The sequence below is a fragment of the Oncorhynchus nerka genome, linkage group LG9a (assembly GCF_034236695.1).
Source record: "Oncorhynchus nerka isolate Pitt River linkage group LG9a, Oner_Uvic_2.0, whole genome shotgun sequence".
NCBI classification, from domain to species: domain Eukaryota; kingdom Metazoa; phylum Chordata; class Actinopteri; order Salmoniformes; family Salmonidae; genus Oncorhynchus; species Oncorhynchus nerka.
In genome coordinates this window covers 20,946,794-20,970,311 of record NC_088404.1, presented here as the reverse complement: position 1 = coordinate 20,970,311, position 23,518 = coordinate 20,946,794, and the positions used below count along the sequence as shown (strand labels likewise).

At 41.7% G+C, this 23,518-nt stretch overlaps 1 protein-coding gene across 1 annotated transcript in view; it reads right to left on the bottom strand.

Moving 5' to 3' along the window:
- Nucleotides 1-22,087, bottom strand: part of LOC115134026 (transcriptional enhancer factor TEF-1-like) — a 114,397-nt gene extending 92,310 nt beyond the window's left edge. Inside the window, exons 1-2 of the mRNA XM_029667558.2 lie at nt 21,922-22,087; nt 21,412-21,516 (exon numbers count right to left, since the gene is read on the bottom strand). The gene's annotated coding sequence lies outside the window, so the exon portion shown is untranslated. The remainder of the gene's footprint in view (nt 1-21,411; nt 21,517-21,921) is intronic.
- Between the last annotated feature and the right edge of the window lie 1,431 nt (nt 22,088-23,518).

The following is a 23,518-nucleotide window of genomic DNA, read 5'->3' as shown; positions in this document are numbered from 1 at the left end:
TCTGAGCATAAACAAATATAATCATAATAAAATCTACTGGGATAAAATCCATCTTTACAACCATACTGGTAGTGAAATGTATTGTGCTGTGTAGGTGCTGTATCACTTAGTTCAGTTTCTCAACCTGCTTCTTTTGTGGTTTTCACAGGGAAGTTGATGAGAGAGAGCTGCAAACAGCGGTGTCTACAAGCCTACTGGAACCTACAAAAGGATTATAAGGAAGGAACACAAGAACTTTAAGAGACTGCTCATATGTGTCAGAGAGATTCTGCTCTGACAACTGAGCTGAACTTTTATCTGTTAAGATTGTGCATGGCACGACAGAAAGTTAATGTTCCATGGCTTTTTTTTCTATGAAGAACCCAGAGAGAGTTATTTAGTTATTATTTATTTCCTGTTTTTTTCTGTGAAGAACTCAGAGAGGGTTATTTAGTTATTATTTATTTCATTAATAGTGTTATTATTTGTTTCCTGACTTTTTTTCTGTAAAGAACCTGGAAAGGGTTATTTGGTTATGTGTGGCTTTCTGGAAAACAATACATTTTTTAAGCTCCCCTACGATCGTCACACTTTTTCTGTTACAAACTGACACCGGCCCCCCATCAGAGAAGGGAAAAGTTATGTGGCCCTCACAGGAAAAAGTTTGGGGACCCCTGGCGTAGATTGTACACCTCTGCCCAGTCCCATATTGAGGCAAACATGCAACAGCTCTGTGCATTTGATCTTTTCTCGATTTCTTGCATTCTTTTTCCGTGCCTCCTAAAACCCCATCGGAGGAGAGGACCCAAGGTTCCTCCCCTCAGACCTCCAAAGCGGGTTGAGAAGGATGCGAGTATCGAGGACGTGAGGAGTTGAGCTGAGATTAATTGGGAGAGCTAACGTGATTGTTTTAGGTGGAATCTTATGTTGAAAGATACATTTGTTATCTGTTTGCACGTATATCTTTGTTCTACTTGTGCTCTTTCCACAGATGTCTCTGGCTTGCTGATAACATGTGATCTGATCAAACTCCCTATGCGATTTGACTCCTGTGTTACTGCCTGTACTCAATAAAACTTTCAATGCCAAATTTAAATAATTTGACCATGTAATTTGATAGACAATGGTAGCTTCCAATCAGACAATTACTATTAAACAAATCTGTTTTCCTTAGTTAAATGTTTGGTGAATGCAGGGCATTGCTTTGTCCTCAGTACTGTGTGTACCATGAGTCTAGCTGGTTAAATTCTAGTTAACATTCTATTTTTATGGCACTGGTTAAGTATTGTTAATGTAGCAGGTTCTCCCTTTTGTGTCTCCATATAATTCAAAATCCCCATGCTGTGTGCCATTGGGATAAAAAAATACCCTTAATATCGGATCTTTCATCTTTCATCAAGGTAGGTAGCATAAACGTAACCACATGCAAATCCTTATGCTACATTAGTATACACATCAAAAGTCCCAAAACAAAGTTACCTCACTTTTCTATTTTTGGAATTATTACATAAAACCGATCAGAATTCCAAAGAATGCCGAAGTCATGTCAGAAAATGTTTTTCCAGGGTGTGATGTTATATGGAGGAACCGGCAAGCCAGCCTATTCCTTATTATGTAAACTCCAACAGAAATAACTTTAAAATATATAACTTCAAATTAAACCAAATAGTTTGCACTCCAACAGAAATAACTTTAAAATATATAACTGACTACTGGTTTCAATGACATTTTCAGCCAACTTACAAGTTATGAATTTGTTACAAATCAACGTGCAAGGTTGCTAGCCAACTAGCCTGCTAACTTTAGCCCTACTTGCCTGCTAACGTTACGGTAGCATTGAATGAGTCGGCCAATTGAAGTAAACATTTTGTAAATACATAACACCATCTAACCAAATGTCAAAGAATGTTCGCTATATTTTTATTTATTTATTTATTTATCCATTATTTTACCAGGTAAGTTGACTGAGAACACGTTCTCATTTGCAGCAACAACCTGAGGAATAGTTACAGGAGAGAGGATGGGGATGAATGAGCCAATTGTAAACTTATTAGGTGACCGTGATGGTTTGAGGGCCAGATTGGGAATTTAGCCAGGACACCGGGGTTAACACCCCTACGATAATTTTTTAAAGGTTTTATTTCACTAGGCAAGTCAGTTAAGAACAAATTCTTATTTTCAATGACGGCCTAGGAACAGTGGGTTAACTGCCTGTTCAGGGGCAGAACGACAGATTTGTACCTTGTCAGCTCGGGGATTCGAACTTGCAACCTTTCGGTTACTAGTCCAACGCTCTAACCACTAGGCTACCCTGCCGCCCCGATAAGTGCCATGGGATCTTTAATGACCTCAGAGAGTCAGGAGACCCGTTTAACGTCCCATCCGAGAGACGGCACCCTACACAGGGCAGTGTCCCCAATCACTTCCCTGGGGCATTGGGATATTTTTTAGACCAGAGGAAAGAGTGCCTCCTACTGGCCCTCCAACACCAGTGCAATATGCCTTAGCTATTTAGACAACTATCTATTAGCCTAGCCAACCACCACGGTTATGTGTCGGCAAGCTAGAGCCCAACTACTGAAGACCAGCTAGAACACCGCTAAAATAAAACCGCAGATCAAAAGCAAAGAGAGAACAGAAACAGATTGATGGCCAGGGCCATCCAATGGTAAAACTTTTAAAAGACTGCAGGCTGAGTTAGCTACCAAAGCAGGGGGGTAGATTGATTCCGTTACAAAACTCTCGTAACTACTTCACAGAGAACATGCCTAAAAGTTGACAAAACAAAAAAGGAGAACAGACGAAGTACTACACACTTAGAGCAAACAATTTGAAGGCACCAGAGCCTGCCATGCTAACGGGTTCCCACTAGATAACACAGCCACAAAGTCTTGAAGAGCATGCGGTGTGGCTAACCTTAGCCAGCTTGAGCTAGCATATGAACTCAGTAGCAGACTAGATCCTTCATATGACATTGAGCAATAGTGCAATGTGGGTAGTTTAGAAGATATCTGGAAATAAGTTAATAAATATGTAACAACCCAAAAACATAGCTATGTTTGCACATCTTGGTAACTGCCAGGTCGCAGTTGTAAATGAGAACTTGTTCTCTACTGGCCTACCTGGTTTAAAAAAAGGTGAAATAAAATAAAAATGATCGTGACTAAAACTAAGTTACTATGTTTTTGATCACACTGGTGAGTAAAAACTCATGCTTCCTACTCTTTAACTTGCCCACAAGTCCTTCCTTTCTTTCGACGTCGTGATCGTTATGACATTATTGTGTGTGTACCCACATGTTATTCTCAACAATGGAGTCATTATATTTAGCTGGCTTAAATTATGGCCAGGACCTAGTGTATGATGAATGAATTTCTGAGATCAGCCAAATTATGCCCATACTCCACCTATTCTTTAATATATTGGGATTAACGCCCTCATATCATGCAAACACATAACAGACACTTTGTGGAAAGGTGAAGAAAAACAAACTAGTTATGGACTATGGTGTTACTTTGCTAACAGACAAATGTTGCTGGCTAACAAGTAATTAGCTAGCTAGCTAACTTTAGCAAGTAGATTAATCTCAACTCAAGGTATAGCATAGCCATTTAATTTATTTCCCAATGGCTTTGTTTGTTTCAAGTGTCCCAAGTTGTTCGGTACTTACTGTTCAAGCCGGCTAGCAAGCTAAACAGACGGCTCTGAACATCAGTTTGAAGTCATATGCACCCAAGACTCAACCAATCACATGACAACACTGGACTGGCCAAGGGCAAGCATTTGTTAGTTCCTCCATCACTCCAGTGAAAGTGACATGCACCTCTCGACATGCACCTACTTCTAAGGCCGCCCCCCAACAGCCTGAAATCCAATCGAGAAAACCACAGCCACAAAGCCTAAATAAAAATACAAATTCAAGAGAACAAAAATGTGCTTTTTGGTCTTAATTTAAGGTTAGGCATAAGATTAGGAGTGTCGTTAGGGTTAAGGTTAAGGTTAGGTTTAGGGTTAAGGTTAGGTTTAAAATTAAATTTTAACAAGATACATTGTAGAAATAGGTGGGGATTATGACTTTGTGGCAACTAGTGACGACCAGAAAAAAGATACATTGAAACCCAAAAGTTACCAAGATTTGAGAGCGAGCAATGTAAAGACAATTTGATGATTTTTACATGGTTTATTTTATTTCTTTTTTTGAATTTTACCCCTTTTTCTCCCCAATTTCGTGGTATACAATTGTTGTAGTAGCTACTATCTTGTCTCATCGCTACAACTCCCGTACGGGCTCGGGAGAGACGAAGGTTGAAAGTCATGCGTCCTCCGATACACAACCCAACCAAGCCGCACTGCTTCTTAACTGCTTGGTCGGTAGGGGTGTCCCTGGTCACCTTGGCTAGCGCACACTGCGCCCAGCCCGCCACATGAGTCGCTGGTGCGCGATGAGACAGGGACACCCCTACCGACCAAGCCCTCCCTAACCCGGGCGACGCTAGGCCAATTGTGCGTCGCCCCACGGACCTCCCGGTCGCAGCCGGTTACGACAGAGCCTGGGCGCGAACCCAGGGACTCTGATGGCACAGCTGGCGCTGCAGTACAGCGCCCTTAACCACTGCGCCACCCGGGAGGCCCCCATTTTGACATGTTTTAACCATGTTTCTTTGTTTAGGTTCAATTTTTTTTTATTCAGACATTTTTCTCTTTGATCTGCAACAATGATGTTCAGCTCGCCCAAACTCACAGTTGAACATCCTCTGCTCTCTCAACCAAATTTCTGCGCTCTTGACTGGTCTGTGTGCTCGCAGGAACTCATCCTCTGCTTGCGACACTCATCCTCTGCTCGCGGCACTCATCCTCTGCTCGCGGCAGTCATCTTCTGCTCGCGGCACTCATCCTCTGCTCGCGGCACTCATCCTCTGCTCGCGGCACTCATCCTCTGCTCGCGGCACTCATCCTCTGCTCGCGGCATTCATCCTCTGCTCGCGGCACTCATCCTCTGCTCGCGGCATTCATCCTCTGCTCGCGGCACTCATCCTCTGCTCGCGGCACTCATCCTCTGCTCGCGGCATTCATCCTCTGCTCGCGGCATTCATCCTCTGCTCGCGGCATTCATCCTCTGCTCGCGGCATTCATCCTCTGCTCACGGCACTCATCCTCTGCTCACGGCATTCATCCTCTGCTGGCAGCATTCATCCTCTGCTCACGGCATTCATCCTCTGCTCGCGGCATTCATCCTCTGCTCACGGCATTCATCCTCTGCTCGTGGCATTCATCCTCTGCTCGCGGCATTCATCCTCTGCTCGTGGCATTCATCCTCTGCTCGTGGCATTCATCCTCTGGTCACGGCATTCATCCTGGAATTTAGAGGCTGGTTTGATGTGATATAGGTTCTGCAGTTTCAAAGTTGCCGATCCTTGCCTAACATCTCTTAAAAATGACCCCTTGAGCGCTATTTCAAAATACAACTTTTACAGCATAAGAAAACCATATGCACTGGTGACACTCAAAGCATAAATATTTAATCTCAAAATGTGCCATTCTGTTATTTTAATTCATTAGAGTTACAGTGCCTTCAGAAAGTATTCGCAAACCTGGACTTTTTCCACATTTTATTGTGTTACAGCTTCAATTTAAGTGATTTGTCGCTGGCTGGCTGGCTGGCTGGCGCACGCACGCACACACACATTATGTTTTCCTCCCCAATGTTTTTTAATTAATAATGAAAAGCTGACATTTCTTGAGTCAATCAGTATTGAACCCCTTTGTTATGGCAAGACTAAATAAGTTCAGGAGTAAAAATTTGCTAAACAAGTCACATAATACGCTGCATGGACTTTTGAATGACTACTCGTCTCTGTAACCCACACATACAATTATCTGTAAGGTCACTCAGTTGAACTTCAAACACAGATTCAACCACAAAGACCAGGGAGGTTTTCCAATGCCTCGCAAAGATGGGCACCTATTGGTAGATGAGAAAAAAAAATACAAAATTGAAGCAGACACTGAATATCCCTTTAAGCATGGTTATTAATTCATTACACTTAATTACACTTTGGATGGTGTATCAATACACCCAGTCACTACAAAGATACAGGAGTCCTTCCTAACTCATTCGGGGGACAGGAAGGAAACCACTCAGGGATTTCACCATGAGGCCAATGGTGACTTTAAAATAGTTAATGGCTGTGATAGGAGAACTGAGGATGGATCAACAACATTGTAGTTACTCCACAATACTAACCTAATAGAGTGAAAAACAGGAAGCCTGTACAGAAGAAAAAAAACATTTTACAAAACATATATCCTTGTTTGCAACAAGGCACTAAAGCAATACTGCAAAGAAATTGGCAAAGCAATTCATTTTTGGTCCTGAAAGCAAAGTGTTATGTTTGGGGAAAATCCAATAACATCAGACTGCTCTAAATTGCTAGTTGGGTCATTGGGTGGGGCATTCCGTTGAATTGGGTCTAGGGGTGTCTGGATTGAATGTGGTTGATTTAAATGGACCTTAAAGCAGACTCTGCTTCCCCCATGTATTGTCCTTAGATCTGTGAGCAGGCCTACTTCCTCCAGGTATTGTCCTTAGATCTGTGAGCAGGCCTACTTCCTCCAGGTATTGTCCTTAGATCTGTGAGCAGGCCTACTTCCTCCAGGTATTGTCCTTAGATCTGTGAGCAGGCCTACTTCCTCCAGGTATTGTCCTTAGATCTGTGAGCAGGCCTACTTCCTCCAGGTATTGTCCTTAGATCTGTGAGCAGGCCTACTTCCTCCATGTATTGTCCTTAGATCTGTGAGCAGGCCTACTTCCTCCATGTATTGTCCTTAGATCTGTGAGCAGGCCTACTTCCTCCATGTATTGTCCTTAGATCTGTGAGCAGGCTTACTTCCTCCATGTATTGTCCTTAGATCTGTGAGCAGGCCTACTTCCTCCAGGTATTGTGTTACTGCTGTGTTTCATATAAGCACAACTCCTATTGTTCTTCAGGTGTCACTCGCCCTCCCTCAGCAATAGGGCTTTATACATTTGACTGAATAGGCTCTACCAGGAAAGACAGGCCTGGAGGTTGGAGTAATATCAACATGCTCCAAGAGTGTGAACTCCAGAGCAGCATTCTGAGTGTTTGAGTAGGATCCTTCCTTGACACTCCGCAGGGTTAGGAGCACGTGGTTTCAATGAGGGCTGTGAACCCTGTGTGTCCCTGGGCTAAACACTGATACGACATCCATTAAGATAACAGTAACGGTGCTCAGGACGCAACAAATAGACCTTTTCAGCACCGCATAATGAAATGTCCAAACCCAATATATTCAAATAGTCAAAGACACCTTTTATTAACCGAAACAAGTGCAACATAGAGTGATGGGGGCTTCTTTTCTTTAGACTACACCTGACCTCTTGTAAAGGAAGATCTGTCAAAAGAGCTTAGATATCCACTGAAATAGTCTGATACCATATTCCTGTGTATCATAACTGTTAGTACTGAACCAACGTTGAAGTACAGTAAAATAGTAGCATAGTGCCAATACCATTGCAGGAACCAAAAATTGTCCTCAATGTATCTGCTATAATAAGGTATTTTTCTTTACTTGTGGTATAAGCAGTACATGCTGTCAATACTACTGTACTGTCCTCAGTCCATGGAAAGGAAGTAGTTGAAGCCTGGATTTCCCATTTCAGAACAGGTCAAAACTCTGTTTGTTTTAGCTTCATGCTCTGACTCATGCATTGACGGAAGGTTAGCATACTGCTCTCATGACACATGGTTCGTGGGTCCCTATCATCTGTAGGCTAAACAGCTAACAGAATCTATCACTCTCTCCCCACTGGGATTCTCGGCCTCTAACCCTATTACGGGGCTATTACGAGTCACTGGCTTACTGGTGCTCTTCCATGCCGTCCCTAGGTGGGTTGAGTCACTGACGTGATCTTCCTGTCCGGGTTGGCGCCCGGGTTCGTGCCGTGGGGGAGATCTTCGTGGGCTATACCCGGCCTTGTCTTAGGGTAGTAGGTTGGTGGTTGAAGATATCCCTCTAGTGGTGTGGGGGCTGTGCTTTGGCAAAGTGGGTGGGATTATATCCTGCCTAGTTGGCCCTGTCCGGGGGTATCGTCGGACGGGACGACAGTGTCTCCCGACCCCTCCTGTCTCAGCCTCCAGTATTTATGCTGCAATAGTTTCTGTTTCGGGGTCTAGGGTCAGTCTGTTATATGTGGAGTATTTCTCCTGTCTTATCTGGTGTCCTGTGTGAATTTAAGTATGCTCCCTCTAATTCTATCTATCTTCTCTCAGAGCACCTGAGCCCTAGGACCATGCCTCAGGACTACCTGGCCTGATGGCTCCTTGCTGTCCCCAGTCCACCTGGTCATGCTGCCACTCCAGCTTCAACTGTTCTGCCTGCGGCTATGGAACCCTGACCTGCTCACTGGACATGCTACCTTGTCCCGGACCTGCTGTTTTGGACTCTCTATCGCACCTGCTGTCTCTAACTCTGAATGATCGGCTATGAAAAGCCAACTGACATGTACTCCTGAGGTGCTGACCTGTTGTACCCTCTACAACCACTGTGATTACTATTATCTGACCCTGCTGGTCATCTATGAACGTTTGAACATCTTGGCCATGTTCTGTTATAATTTACACCTGGCACAGCCAGAAGAGGACTGGCCACCCCTCATAGCCTGGTTCCTCTCCACCCAGCACAGCCAGAAGAGGACTGGCCTCCCCTCACAGCCTGGTTCCTCTCTAGGTTTCTTCCTAGGTTCCTGCCTTTCTAGGGAGTTTTTCCTAGCCACTGTGCTTCTACATCTACATTGCTTACTGTTTGGGGTTTTAGGCTGGGTTTCTGTATAGCACTTTGTGACATCGGCTGATGTAAAAAGTGTTTTATAAATGAATTTGATTGATTGATCAGGATTTCTATTTTTGGAAAAGTAAGGGCCTTAAATGAAGATACATTAAAGCTGTCAGATGCTTTAAATTACGCGGATGCAGTGATTTGTGTCACTTAATTGTATATCAGTAAGAATTAAATTGGTATAATGTTTTTCAAGGTTTTGGAGCAATATATATAACCCCATTGATTAAATACAGAGCATTTGGAAAGTATTCAGACCCCTTGACTTTTTCCACATTTTGTTACGTTACAGCCTTATTCTAAAATGGATTAAAATTACTTTTTCCCATACCACTGCCTGGTATGGCAACTGCTCGCCATCTGAGAGGAGGGTAGTACGTATGGCCCAGTACATCATTTGGGCAAAGCATCCTGATATCCAGGAACTATATACTAGGTGGTGACAGAAGAAGGCCCCAAAAAATTGTCAAAACTCGGTACCAGAGCGCCAAGCGGTACCAGAGTGCCAAGTTTAGGACCAAAAGGATCCTTAACAGCTTCTACCCCCAAGCCATAAGACTGCTGAACAATTCATCAAATGATCCCCTGGACTATTTATATTGACCCCCCCTTTGTTTTTACACTGCTGCTACTTGCTGTTTTATTATCTATGCATAGTCACTTTACCCCTACCTACATGTACAAATTACCTCGACTAACCTGTACCCCCACAAATTGACTCTGTACTGATACTCCCTGTATATAGGCTTGTTATTGTTATTTTATTGTGTTACTTTTTGTTGTGAGGGGTGTTGATACTGATGAGAAGGGATAATGAAAGCACCCTCGTCTGCCCTTACCCTTCTAACCCTGTGGTTTGGTGTGTCCTAACCCTACAGTTACAGTGGTCTCCAGGTTGCTGTACAGGTCCAAAGGGCAGCCAGAAGAAGCTGGCAGGCAGAGGTTCCCTGCAGCTGCAGATGGAGCTGGAGCAGATGCTCAGCTGTATGTTTTTAGGTGGCACCCACCATGTACCTTGTGGAGCTAAAAGAGCAGTGCATCAGACTGTGCTGAAACTCTCCCTTTGTGACACAGAGTATACCTCAGGCGGTTAGAGTGGCCGGCCCTCCTGCAGCCAGGTCCCCGGAGGACACCCATTGTACCCCTGCTCTCCAAACAAAGCCTGCCCCCATGCCCCTGCTCTAGCACTGCAACACACCATTCCAGTGCGCCACGCATTGTTGCTCTAACAAACCTCCCAAATGTATATTTCAAATTTTCTCTCTTCTCTTTTACACTCCATTTACTTTCTGTTGAATTGTCTCTCCCTCCCAAAATACAGCCTTCCTCTGTGGCCACCACACATTTTATTTCCTGCAAGTACCACATAACAAGGCGTCTTATCAGGCCAGAGAAATGAGACCTCTCTCTCTCAGACACTCTCTCAGCATTCATTTTCACTACTCTGCGAATAAGACAAGGAAAGGACAGAGGGACCGAATGACACATTGTTAACATTGACAGCTAATTTAGTTTCCATGACTTCTAAAAATGTTTAAAATTGCCATTTAAGACTTTAGAATAGCAGAGGAATGCCCATTTGCAATCAGATGAAATCGTGAGAGATTCTTGTTTCACACAGCAGTGCATCCTTCCCCCACTAAGAAGGTGAATCACCTCATGACTTGTTTCATAACACTGTGACGAGACCAATGGTTCGTAAAAAGACATGGAAATAACATTTCGTTTTTGGGGATAAAGTCCAGGCATTTCACATCCTGACTCCTCAATTACAGTACATTTACTGTTGAAGAAAAAGCCCTTTATAATAAAGCCATAATAACATTTGCGATGTGGCATAGGCCAGAGTTGAGCAGAGGCATTTTTAGGAACATTTGTTAAAGGGTTCATAAAAAAGTGCCCTTTAAAAAAAAACATTTCATGCAATTCTACGTAAACAAAAAAATCTTTACAATGTTGTTTTTCAACGTAGCTCATGTTGAGATAGGCTATTGCCAATAGGAGCGCATCGGCCATCACTGTGAGTAGTAGCATATGGCTTACAACATTAACAATGTCTACACTGTATTTCTGATCAATTTGATGTTATTTTAATGGACAACAAGTCAATTTTCTTTCAAAACAAGTACATTTCTAAGTGACCCCAAACTTTTGAACAGTAGTGTATCTGGTGATTGTACAGACAGATTGGTCTTCTCTTTTCAGTAGGCAAAAACAGTACGTTTTCCCACAATTGTATTTTGAAATTTGTAAAAGGTAAACAGACAGCCGGAACCAACCATATAAATATAATCCATACATGGCAGTTCCCATTCAAGTCAGAACTGGCAGCCATTGCTAGTGTATCCATGAGTTTAATAGTGTAACTGCCAGGGTAATACTGACAGACATTGCTAGTGTATCCATGAGTTGAATAGTCTAACTGCCAGGGTAATACTGGCAGACATTGCTAGTGTATCCATGAGTTTAATAGTCTAACTGCCAGGGTAATACTGGCAGACATTGCTAGTGTATCCATGAGTTGAATAGTCTAACTGCCAGGGTAATACTGGCAGACATCGCTAGTGTATCCATGAGTTTAATAGTCTAACTGCCAGGGTAATACTGGCAGACATTGCTAGTGTATCCATGAGTTGAATAGTCTAACTGCCAGGGTAATACTGGCAGACATTGCTAGTGTATCCATGAGTTTAATAGTCTAACTGCCAGGGTAATACTGGCAGACATCGCTAGTGTATCCATGAGTTGAATAGTCTAACTGCCAGGGTAATACTGGCAGACATTGCTAGTGTATCCATGAGTTTAATAGTCTAACTGCCAGGGTAATACTGGCAGACATTGCTAGTGTATCCATGAGTTTAATAGTCTAACTGCCAGGGTAATACTGGCAGACATCGCTAGTGTATCCATGAGTTGAATAGTCTAACTGCCAGGGTAATACTGGCAGACATCGCTAGTGTATCCATGAGTTTAATAGTCTAACTGCCAGGGTAATACTGGCAGACATTGCTAGTGTATCCATGAGTTTAATAGTCTAACTGCCAGGGTAATACTGGCAGCCATTGCTAGTGTATCCATGAGTTTAATAGTCTAACTGCCAGGGTAATACTGGCAGACATCGCTAGTGTATCCATGAGTTGAATAGTCTAACTGCCAGGGTAATACTGGCAGACATCGCTAGTGTATCCATGAGTTTAATAGTCTAACTGCCAGGGTAATACTGGCAGACATTGCTAGTGTATCCATGAGTTTAATAGTCTAACTGCCAGGGTAATACTGGCAGACATCGCTAGTGTATCCATGAGTTTAATAGTCTAACTGCCAGGGTAATACTGGCAGACATCGCTAGTGTATCCATGAGTTTAATAGTCTAACTGCCAGGGTAATACTGGCAGACATCGCTAGTGTATCCATGAGTTTAATAGTCTAACTGCCAGGGTAATACTGGCAGACATCGCTAGTGTATCCATGAGTTGAATAGTCTAACTGCCAGGGTAATACTGGCAGACATTGCTAGTGTATCCATGAGTTTAATAGTCTAACTGCCAGGGTAATACTGGCAGACATCGCTAGTGTATCCATGAGTTGAATAGTCTAACTGCCAGGGTAATACTGGCAGACATTGCTAGTGTATCCATGAGTTTAATAGTCTAACTGCCAGGGTAATACTGGCAGACATTGCTAGTGTATCCATGAGTTGAATAGTCTAACTGCCAGGGTAATACTGGCAGACATTGCTAGTGTATCCATGAGTTTAATAGTCTAACTGCCAGGGTAATACTGGCAGACATTGCTAGTGTATCCATGAGTTGAATAGTCTAACTGCCAGGGTAATACTGGCAGACATTGCTAGTGTATCCATGAGTTTAATAGTCTAACTGCCAGGGTAATACTGGCAGACATTGCTAGTGTATCCATGAGTTTAATAGTGTAACTGCCAGGGTAATACTGGCAGACATTGCTAGTGTATCCATGAGTTTAATAGTCTAACTGCCAGGGTAATACTGGCAGACATTGCTAGTGTATCCATGAGTTTAATAGTCTAACTGCCAGGGTAATACTGGCAGACATTGCTAGTGTATCCATGAGTTTAATAGTCTAACTGCCAGGGTAATACTGGCAGACATTGCTAGTGTATCCATGAGTTTAATAGTCTAACTGCCAGGGTAATACTGGCAGCCATTGCTAGTGTATCCATGAGTTTAATAGTCTAACTGCCAGGGTAATACTGGCAGACATCGCTAGTGTATCCATGAGTTTAATAGTCTAACTGCCAGGGTAATACTGGCAGACATCGCTAGTGTATCCATGAGTTGAATAGTCTAACTGCCAGGGTAATACTGGCAGACATCGCTAGTGTATCCATGAGTTGAATAGTCTAACTGCCAGGGTAATACTGGCAGACATTGCTAGTGTATCCATGAGTTTAATAGTCTAACTGCCAGGGTAATAGGTTCTAAAACCCTTCTATGGATTATAATTCTATGACCACTACTGCAAAAAGCTGTACATTTGGCACCAGCGGGCTTTCCCGACTATAGGCAACCAACTGGTAACTGCCTAAATAAAATGAAATATTTGAGTAAATGAGGGATACAAATAATATGTTATTGTGTTGGGTGCATTTTCCTGGCATGGTTTAGGTCCACCTGTAGAATCTATGCCAAGGTGCAATGAATGTTTTCTGGCAGGTCTTGGTGGCCAAAGACCCTTTTAAGATACTATGTTGGTATGTCCTGTATTTTGGCAGTTACCTGTATGTGATTGTGATCAAATTTAATCCAGTTATTTTTTTTATAATCTATTGATCCTCTGTGGCAAAATAATGCTCTCTGGTGTATTTTGAACATTGAGAGCTGCTGCTGGATAACAAATTCAGAATGTTTTATACTTTTTGCCCATCCCTTGACTCAAACAATTTACCAGTCACATTTTATTTATTATGCAGAGTATTTGAATTGTTTTATGACTCAGTTATCCAATCAAGGCAGGGGCCCTCATTTATCCACGTGTACCCCCTACCACCTCTCCTCCCCTCATCTGACGAATAGCAGAATGGCAGCAGCAGCCTGTTTATACCTCATTGAGAGCAGACTACTGAATCCTACTGTGGTTGGCAGTTGCATAAACAAATGTATTATTTATATATATATACAGTTGAAGTCAGAAGTTTACATACACCTTAGCCAAGTACATTTAAACACATTTTTCACAATTCCTGACATTTAATCCAAGTAAAAATGCCCTGTTTTAGGTCAGTTAGGATCACTACTTTATTTTAAGAATGTGAAATGTCAGAATAATAGTAAAAGGGAATGATTTATTTCAGCTTTTATTTATTTCATCACATTCCCAGTGGGTCAGAAGTTTACATACACTCAATTAGTATTTGGTAGCATTGCCTTTAAATCGTTTAACTTGGGTCAAACATTTCGGGTAGCCTTCCACAAGCTTCCCACAATAAGTTGGGTGAATGTTGGCCCATTCCTCCTGACAGAGCTGGTGTAACTGAGTCAGGTTTGTAGGCCTCCTTGCTCGCACACACTTTTTCAGTTCTGCCCTCAACTTTTCTATGGGATTGAGGTCAGGGCTGTGTGATGGCCACTCCAATACCTTGATTTTGTTGTCCTTAAGCCATTTTGCCACAACTTTGGAAGTATGCTTGGGGTCATTGTCCATTTGGAAGACCCATTTGCGACCAAGCTTTAACTTCCTGACTGATGTCTTGAGATGTTGCTTCAATATATCCACGTAATTTTCCTGCCTCATGATGCCATCTATTTTGTGAGGTGCACTAGTCCTTCCTGCAGCAAAGCACCCCCACAACATGATGCTGCCACCCCCGTGCTTCATGGTTGGGATGGTGTTCTTCGGCTTGCAAGCCTCCCCCTTATTCCTCCAAACATGACGATGGTCATTATGGTCAAATAGTTATATTTTTGTTTCATCAGACCAGAGAACATTTCTCCAAAATGTATGATATTTGTCCCCATGTGCAGTTGCAAACAGTAGTCTGGGTTTTTATGGCGGTTTTGGAGCAGTGGCTTCTTCCTTGCTGATGTCGATGTAGGACTCGTTTTACTGTGGATATAGATACTTTTGTACCCTGCTTTTGTACCCATGCTGTTGTTCTGGGATTGATTTGCACTCTTTGTACCAAAGTACGTTCATCTCTAGGAGACCGAACGCGTCTCCTTCCTGAGCGGTATGACAGCGGCATGGTCCCATGGTGTTTATACTTGCGTACTGTTGTTTGTACAGATGAACGTGGTACCTTCAGGCGTTTGGAAATTGCTCCCGGATGATCCAGACTTGTGGAGGTCTACAATTTCTTTTCTGAGGTCTTGGCTGATTTCATTTGATTTTCACATGATGTCAAGCAAAGAGGCACTGAGTTTGAAGGTAGGCCTTGAAATACATCCACAGGTACACCTCCAATAGACTCAGAAGCTTCGAAGCCATGACTTAATTTTCTAGAATTTTCCAAGCTGTTTAAAGGCACAGTCAACTTAGTGTATGTAAACTTCTGACCCACTGGAATTGTGATCCAGTGAGTTATAAGTGAAATATTATTTCTTTAACTACTTATAGCTGCAGGGGCAGTATTGAGTAGCTTGGATGAAAGGTTCCCATATCAAACGGCCTGCTCCTCAGTCATAGTTGCTAATATTTGCATATTATTATTATTATTGGATAGAAAACACTCTGAAGTTTCTAAAACTGTTTGAATGATGTCTGTGAGTATAACAGAACTCATATTTGCTGGCAAAATCCTGAGTTGAAATCAAAACAGGAAGTCAGAAATCTGAGCTTGTATGTATTCACCAGAGTCCCCAATGAAATCCCCTTGAGACATGAATGTTGCACTGCCTAGGGGTTCCACTAGATGTCAACCATCAATAGAAATTATAATGATGCGTCTATGTTGTTGTGGGAGTGAATGAGAGCAGAATATATCAGATGTCCATCAAGCAGTCATTTGGTCATCGCACTTTTTCCTCATGGTAGTCACTTGCGTTCCATTGCTCACGAAGACAAGAAAGAATACTTCGGTTGGAACTTTATTGAAGCTATATGTTAAAAACATCCTAATGATTGATTCTATACTTAGTTTGCAATGTTTCTTCGACCGGTAATATCACTTTTTGAGGTTTTTGTCCGATATAACGCTGACCAGAATTAGCATTTGGATATGTATACCAAACGCGCTAACAAAAGAAGGTATTTGGACATAAATAACGGACATTTTCGAACAAAACAAACATTTATTGTGGACCTGGGATTCCTGGAGTGCTTTCTGATGTAGATCATCAAAGGTAAGGGAATATTTATAATGTAATTTCTTGTTTATGTTGACGACATCTTTGCGGCTGTGGTATTTTTACTTTAGAGCGCCGTCTCAGATTATTGCATGCGTTTCTTTTTCCGTAAAGAATTTTTGAAATCTGACACAGCGGTTGCATTAAGGAGAGGTATATCTATAATTCCATGTGTATAACTTGTATTATCATCTACATTTATGATGAGTATTTCTGTTGAATGATGTGGCTATACAAAATCACTTGATGTTTTTGGAACTAGTGAATCTAACGTGCCAATGTAAACTCAGATTTTTTAAATATAAATATGAACTTTATCAAACAAAACATGCATGTATTGTGTAACATGAAGTCCTATGAGTGTCATCTGATGAAGATAATTCAAGGTTAGTGATTCATTTTATCTTTATTTCTGGTTTTTGTGAATGCTATATTTTACTGGAAAATGGCTGTGCTTATTGTGGTTTGGTGGAGACCTAACATAATCGTTTGTAGTGCTTTCGCTGAAAAGCCTATTTGAAATCGGACACTTTGGTGGGATTAACAACGAGAAAAGCTTTAAAATGATATAAGACACATGTATGTTTTAGGAATTGTAATTATGAGATTTCTGTGGTTTGAATTTGGCGCCCTCTATTTTCACAGGTAGTTGTCATATCGATCCCGGTATCGGGATTGCAGCCATAACAGATTTTAAACAATTGTTGGAAAAAGTACTTGTTTCATGCACAAAGTAGATGTCCTAACTGACTTTCCAAAACTACAGTTTTTTAAACACCACATACTTATTGGCAGACTCGACAGCCTTGGTTTTTCAAATGATTGCCTCGCCTGGTTTACCAACTACTTCTCTGATAGAGTTCAGTGTGTCAATTCGGAGGGCCTTTGTCCGGACCTCTGGCTGTCTCTATGGGGGTGCCACAGGGTTCAATCCTCGGGCCGACTCTCTTCTCTGTATACATCAATGATGTTGCTCTTGCTGCTGGTGATTCTCTGGTACACCTCTAAGCAGACGACACCATTCTGTATACTTCTGGCCCCTCTTTGGACACTGTGTTAACTAACCTCCAGACGAGCTTCAATGCCATACAACTCTCCTTCCATGGCCTCCAACTGCTCTTAAACGCAGGGAAAACTAAATGCATGCTATTCAACCGATCACTGCCCGCACCTGCTCGCCTGTCCAGCATCACTACTCTGGACGGCTTGACTTAGAATACATGAACAACTGCAAATACCTAGGTGTCTGGTTAGACTGTAAACTCTCTTCCAGACTCACATTAAGCATCTCCAATCCAAAATTAAATCTAGAATTGGCTTACCTATATCGCAACAAGGCATCCTTCACTCATGCTGCCAAACATACCCTCATAAAACTGACCATCCTACCGATCCTCGACTTCGGTGATGTCATCTTTAAAATAGCCTCCAACACTCTACTCAACAAACTGGATGCAGTCTATCACAGTGCCATCCGTTTTGTCACCAAAGCCCCATACACTACCCACCACTGCGACCTGTACGCTCTCGTTGGTTGGCCCTCGCTTCATACTCGTCGCCAAACCCACTGGCTACAGGTTATCTACAAGTCTCTGCTAGGTAAAGCCCCGCCTTACCTCAGTTCACTGGTCACCATAGGAGCACCCACTCGTAGCACGCGCTCCAGCAGGTATATCTCACTGGTCACCCCCAAAGCCAATTCCTCCTTTGGTCGTCTTTCCTTCCAGTTCTCTGCTGCCAATGACTGCAACGAACTGCAAAAATCTCTGAAGCTGGAGACTCATATCTCCCTCACTAGCTTTAAGCACCAGCTGTCAGAGCAGCTCACAGATCACTGCACCTGTACATAGCCCATCTATCTACCTACCTCATCCCCATACAGTATTTATTTATTTATCTTGCTCCTTTGCACCTCAGTATCTCTACTTGCACATTCATCTTCTGCACATCTACCATTCCAGTGTTTAATTGCTATATTGTAATTAATTCGCCACCATGGCCTATTTATTGCCTTAACTCCCTTATTTGACCTTGTTTTCTTTTGTTCTACTGTATTATTGACTATGTTTTGTTTATTCCATGTGTAACTCTGTGTTGTTGTATGTGTCGAATTGCTATGCTTTATCTTGGCCAGGTCGCAGTTGCAAATGAGAACTTGTTCTGAACTAGCCTACCTGGTGAAATAAATTGTGGATTGGTTGAAAAACGTGTGTATGTAAACTTCCGACTTCAACTGTATATATACACACAACCATACGCACACACACTACATATATAATATACAGTGGGGCAAAAAAGCATTTAGTCAGCCACCAATTGTGCAAGTTCTCCCACTTAAAAATATGAGAGAGGCCTGTAATTTTCATCATAGGTACACTTCAACTATGACAGACAAAATGAGAAAAGAAATCCAGAAAATCACATTGTAGGATTTTTAATGAATTTATTTGCAAATTATGGTGGAAAATAAGTATTTGGTCAATAACAAAAGTTTATCTCAATACTTTGTTATATACGCTTTGTTGGCAATGACAGAGGTTAAACGTTTTCTGTAAGTCTTCACGTAGTTTTCACACACTGTTGCTGGTATTTTGGCCCATTCCTCCATGCAGATCTCCTCTAGAGTAGTGATGTTTTGGAGCTGTTGCTGGGCAACACAAACTTTCAACTCCCTCCAAAGATTTTCTATGGGGTTGAGATCTGGAGACTGGCTAGGCCACTCCAGGACCTTGAAATGCTTCTTACGAAGCCACTCCTTCGTTGCCCGGGCGGTGTGTTTTGGATCATTGTCATGCTGAAAGACCCAGCCATGTTTCATCTTCAATGCCCTTGCTGATGGAAGGAGGTTTTCACTCAAAATCTCACGATACATGGCCCCATTCATTCTTTCCTTTACATGGATCAGTCGTCCTGGTCCCTTTGCAGAAAAACAGCCCCAAAGCATGATGTTTCCACCCCCATGCTTCACATTAGGTATGGTGTTATTTGGATGTAACTCAGCATTCTTTGTCCTCCAAACACAACGAGTTGAGTTTTTACCAAAAAGTTCGATTTTGGTTTCATCTGACCATATGACATTCTCCCAATCTTCTTCTGGATCATCCAAATGCTCTCTAGCAAACTTCAGACGGGCCTGGAAATGTACTGGCTTAAGCAGGGGGACACGTATGGCACTGCAGGATTTGAGTCCCTGGCGGCGTAGTGTGTTACTGATGGTAGGCTTTGTTACGTTGGTCCCAGCTCTCTGCAGGTCATTCACTAGGTCCCCCCGTGTGGTTCTGGGATTTTTGCTCACCATTTTTGTGATCATTTTGACCCCACGGGGTGAGATCTTGCATGGAGCCCCAGATCGAGGTAGATTATCAGTGGTCTTGTCTATCTTCCATTTCCTAATAATTGCTCCCACAGTTGATTTCTTCAAACCAAGCTGCTTACCTATTGCAGATTCAGTCTTCCCTGCCTGGTGCAGGTCTACAATTGTGTTTCTGGTGTCCTTTGACAGCTCTTTGGTCTTGGCCATAGTGGAGTTTGGAGTGTGACTGTTTGAGGTTGTGGACAGGTGTCTTTTATACTGATAACAAGTTCAAACAGGTGCCATTAATACAGATAACGAGTGGAGGACAGAGGAGCCTCTTAAAGAATAAGTTACAGGTCTGTGAGAGCCAGAAATCTTGCTTGTTTGTAGGTGACCAAATACTTATTTTCCACCATAATTTGCAAATAAATTCATAAAAAATCCTACAATGTGATTTTCTGGATTTTTTTTCTCATTTTGTCTGTCATAGTTGAAGTGTACCTATGATGGAAATTACAGGCCTCTCTCATCTTTTTAAGTGGGATAACTTGCACAATTGGTGTCTGACTAAATACTTTTTTGCCCCACTGTATACTGTATATATTTCCTTACTGTATTTTTTGCTCCCTCTTAGGCCCCCCACTGGCCCAGGAGCTTCAGCCCGGTAAGACCCTGCATTAATCCTTCCCTGTTTCTAAAGCTGTACAAAGAAGAAAAAATAGCTGGCGACTCAATCAACCATATTGTAATGCCATTGATTAGCTAAATGAACAGATAGCACTGACTAGGCACACAGGAGCCATATGGTGCTTCAACCACTACCGCCTGTTTCTGGTATAACAATAGGCTGGCCTAGACAGTGAGGCAGCCAAACAAATGGTCATTATTCCCCATTTGCACTGCGCAGAGGGGTAAGCGCAAATGTCAGGATTTGCATTTTTTCCCCATCTACAGGTGCATGAAGTACTGAAACCAGATGTCAACGGACTGGAGAATAGGACGGTTTGCCCATGGTGATTCAACAGCTCCATACACTCATAGCCTAAACACAACAAAGACAATAAAATGCCCCCTTTCCATTCCTTCCTCCCCTTGTCCAATTTCCACACAGTCCTCTACTCCCAGAAGTAACTTGTTTTGCACCTGCCAACATCCCTCTGATTTCAGAAGAGGTTTCATCTTCAATATCCCTCTTGGCTAGACAAAATATTTATTTCAAGCTTTATTTTAAATGTAACAACTAATAAAGTCTACTTTTAGGAAAGTGATAATCACATTAACTTTAGTGACATACCAATGGTCTGATTGAAAAACTGTTTCAAAACACATCATGCAGGAAACAAATACAGACAAGTAAACCTGAATACTTGATGACATTAGATTCAAGCCAGTACTTCATTGAAGATATCACTGAATTATCTAAATGAGATGAGATGTTTCACATTGTGCCAAAAAGTAGTAGAATTAAAATGTAACTTCAGAAAGCAGGTTATTAACATTTCATTAAGCATGATCAAAACCAACTTCTAATTGCTGGCATATTTTCTCTGGTGAGAGAATGGTGATTAATGCAGTATTTCAAAGCATTTAATCACAGCACTGATAAACCAAATTACAAAAATATTTTCTGTTATAAGATGATGTTCAAGCCTCTAGTTTCTTGCCCAGATTCATGAAATCACAGGAGGGTAGTAAAGGTGCAGTATTACACAAGTGAATCATTAACAAAGGCTGCTCTGTATAAACTTTCTCATTCACTCATAATACACCAGATAGTTAAAATAATGAACAAAATTTGTTTATTTAATATGGGAAATGTAAAACGAACTTTTAAGGAAAAGTCCTTCGGGGGTAAATATCATACCCAACAATAATTCCACACACAACAAGTTACTGATAAGGATACAATATTTATATAAACGAAATTGTATATTGGAAGAATACAATGTATATTCTACTTACAGTTATCAAAGGGCCAAATGAAAACCCGAGGATGCAACAAGTCCTTCTGACTCGTATGCTTTGTTGCGCACAGAAAGCAAAATATCGCTGACGGCAACTCCCTGCCTGTACGGGGAAAAACACAAAGATAATAACTTAGACGAATGTAATGTAACGAATGTGTTCTACAGTACTTGGTGGATATACTGTTGCAATATCCAATATTTTCTTCAGGAAAAATGTAAAAAATGTCAAAGATGTTCATGCATTGTCGGACGACGTCTATGGACAAAGTGAAAGACAGCTCTCCGACGTAGGCTCCAGCCAGCCAATATGGCACGTTCACATAGTTTCTACAATTTATTTCACAAGTGGCTTAATTCTATTTCATACATAAGATACATATTTGTGATATAGTAATCAACCTTCAATATTTATTTTCCAATTAAATCTGACCACTTTTGATTTTCCAGTAATCTACTATACAAACGCACCACAATAACTTTTCGTAAAAAGTAGTAGCAAACTTACCTTAAACACCTCTATTATGGTTTATTTGTAACAATTTTCGCTGTATTTCGGTTTTGCTGTAAGGGCTGAGATGTTGTTGTTTTTTAGAACTGCCAAGGATTTTTTTCTTCAGACCAGCCGGCTGAAGTGTGTAAAATTCATTGCGCATCTACAGAGATGTGAAGTATGCCCGGAATGAGAGCAGGAATGAAATTAACGCAAAAATGGAGTTTGTGGGGCGGGGCGAGAGTGGCGTCATCATAAACTCTGATGCCACTGAGCCATACGGGTGGGAGGGACTGCACTTTCAACAAAACAGTACTGCACCCAAACTCCATTCAAAGAAACGGAAAAAAATGTGAGCATATTATACTATATACTATCACTCTGTGATTTTTCTGTTTAGAAAAAAAATAACACTTAGATTCCAAGAATGATCCACCAACTAATAAGATTGTTGGGTGACAATATATTATCAATAAGATGTCTTTCCAAACATATTTAGTAAAAAGAAAACCTGGCTGTTAGAATTTATTATGTAGCCTAAGAGATAATGTTCCTGTCCAAGTTGATTTTCAAGTTACCTAGCAATGCACCTGCATTGTTATTATCATGGCATGTTTGTTTGTGTCACTATAATCTTCCCCCCTGCATCATATCAAATCAAAGCAAATATTATTTGTCACATGCACGTGTTTAGCAGATGTTATTGCGGGTGTACCGAAATGCTTGTGTTTCTAACTCCAACAGTGCAGTAATATCTAACAAGTAATATTTAACAATTTCACAACAAAACACCCAATACACACAAATCTAAAGTAAAGGAATTAAGAATATATCAATATTTGGGTGAGCAATGTCAGAGCGGCATAGACTAAGATACAGTGGAATAGGATAGAATACAGTATATACATATGGGATGAGTAATGCAAAATATGTAAACATTATTAAAGGGACTAGTGTTCCATTATTAAAGTGGCCAGTGATTTCAAGTCAATGTATGTGCTAGTGAACTGTACCTCCAACTGAGCCAACTTCTGACCTGCTCAACAAAGCATGGTTTTGACCATTGTAAAAGGCTGTAAGGTCATAAATGGACAGAGTGTTTTTACAACCACTCGTTTTCTTATATGTGTAAAAACAAACTACTCAATCAATCACAGGAAGATCAACCCACTCAAGTAGAGTATAGCGAAAAATGCCTGTCACGATGTGATGCACCCCTCTTAGGGATGGCATGGGAGAGCACTAGCAAGCCAGTGACTCAGTAAGGGGGGTTTGTCACTCCTGTGCCTTGCCGTTCACCTTCGCTCCCCTGGGCCAGACTACACTCAATCATAGGACCTACTGAAGAGATGTCTTCAGTAAAGTCTTAAAGGTTGAGACCGATTCCACGTCTCTCACCTGGATAGGCAGACCATTCCATAAAAATAAAGCTCTATAGGAAAGCCCTGCCTCCAGGAATAGTAAGGAGGCCTGCGTCTTGTGACCATAACATACGTGTAGGTATGTACGGCAGGACCAAATGGTAATGGGTAGGACCAAGTCCATGTAATGCTTTGTAGGTTAGAAGTAAAACCTTGAAATTAGCCTTGGCAGGAAGCCAATGTAGCGGCCA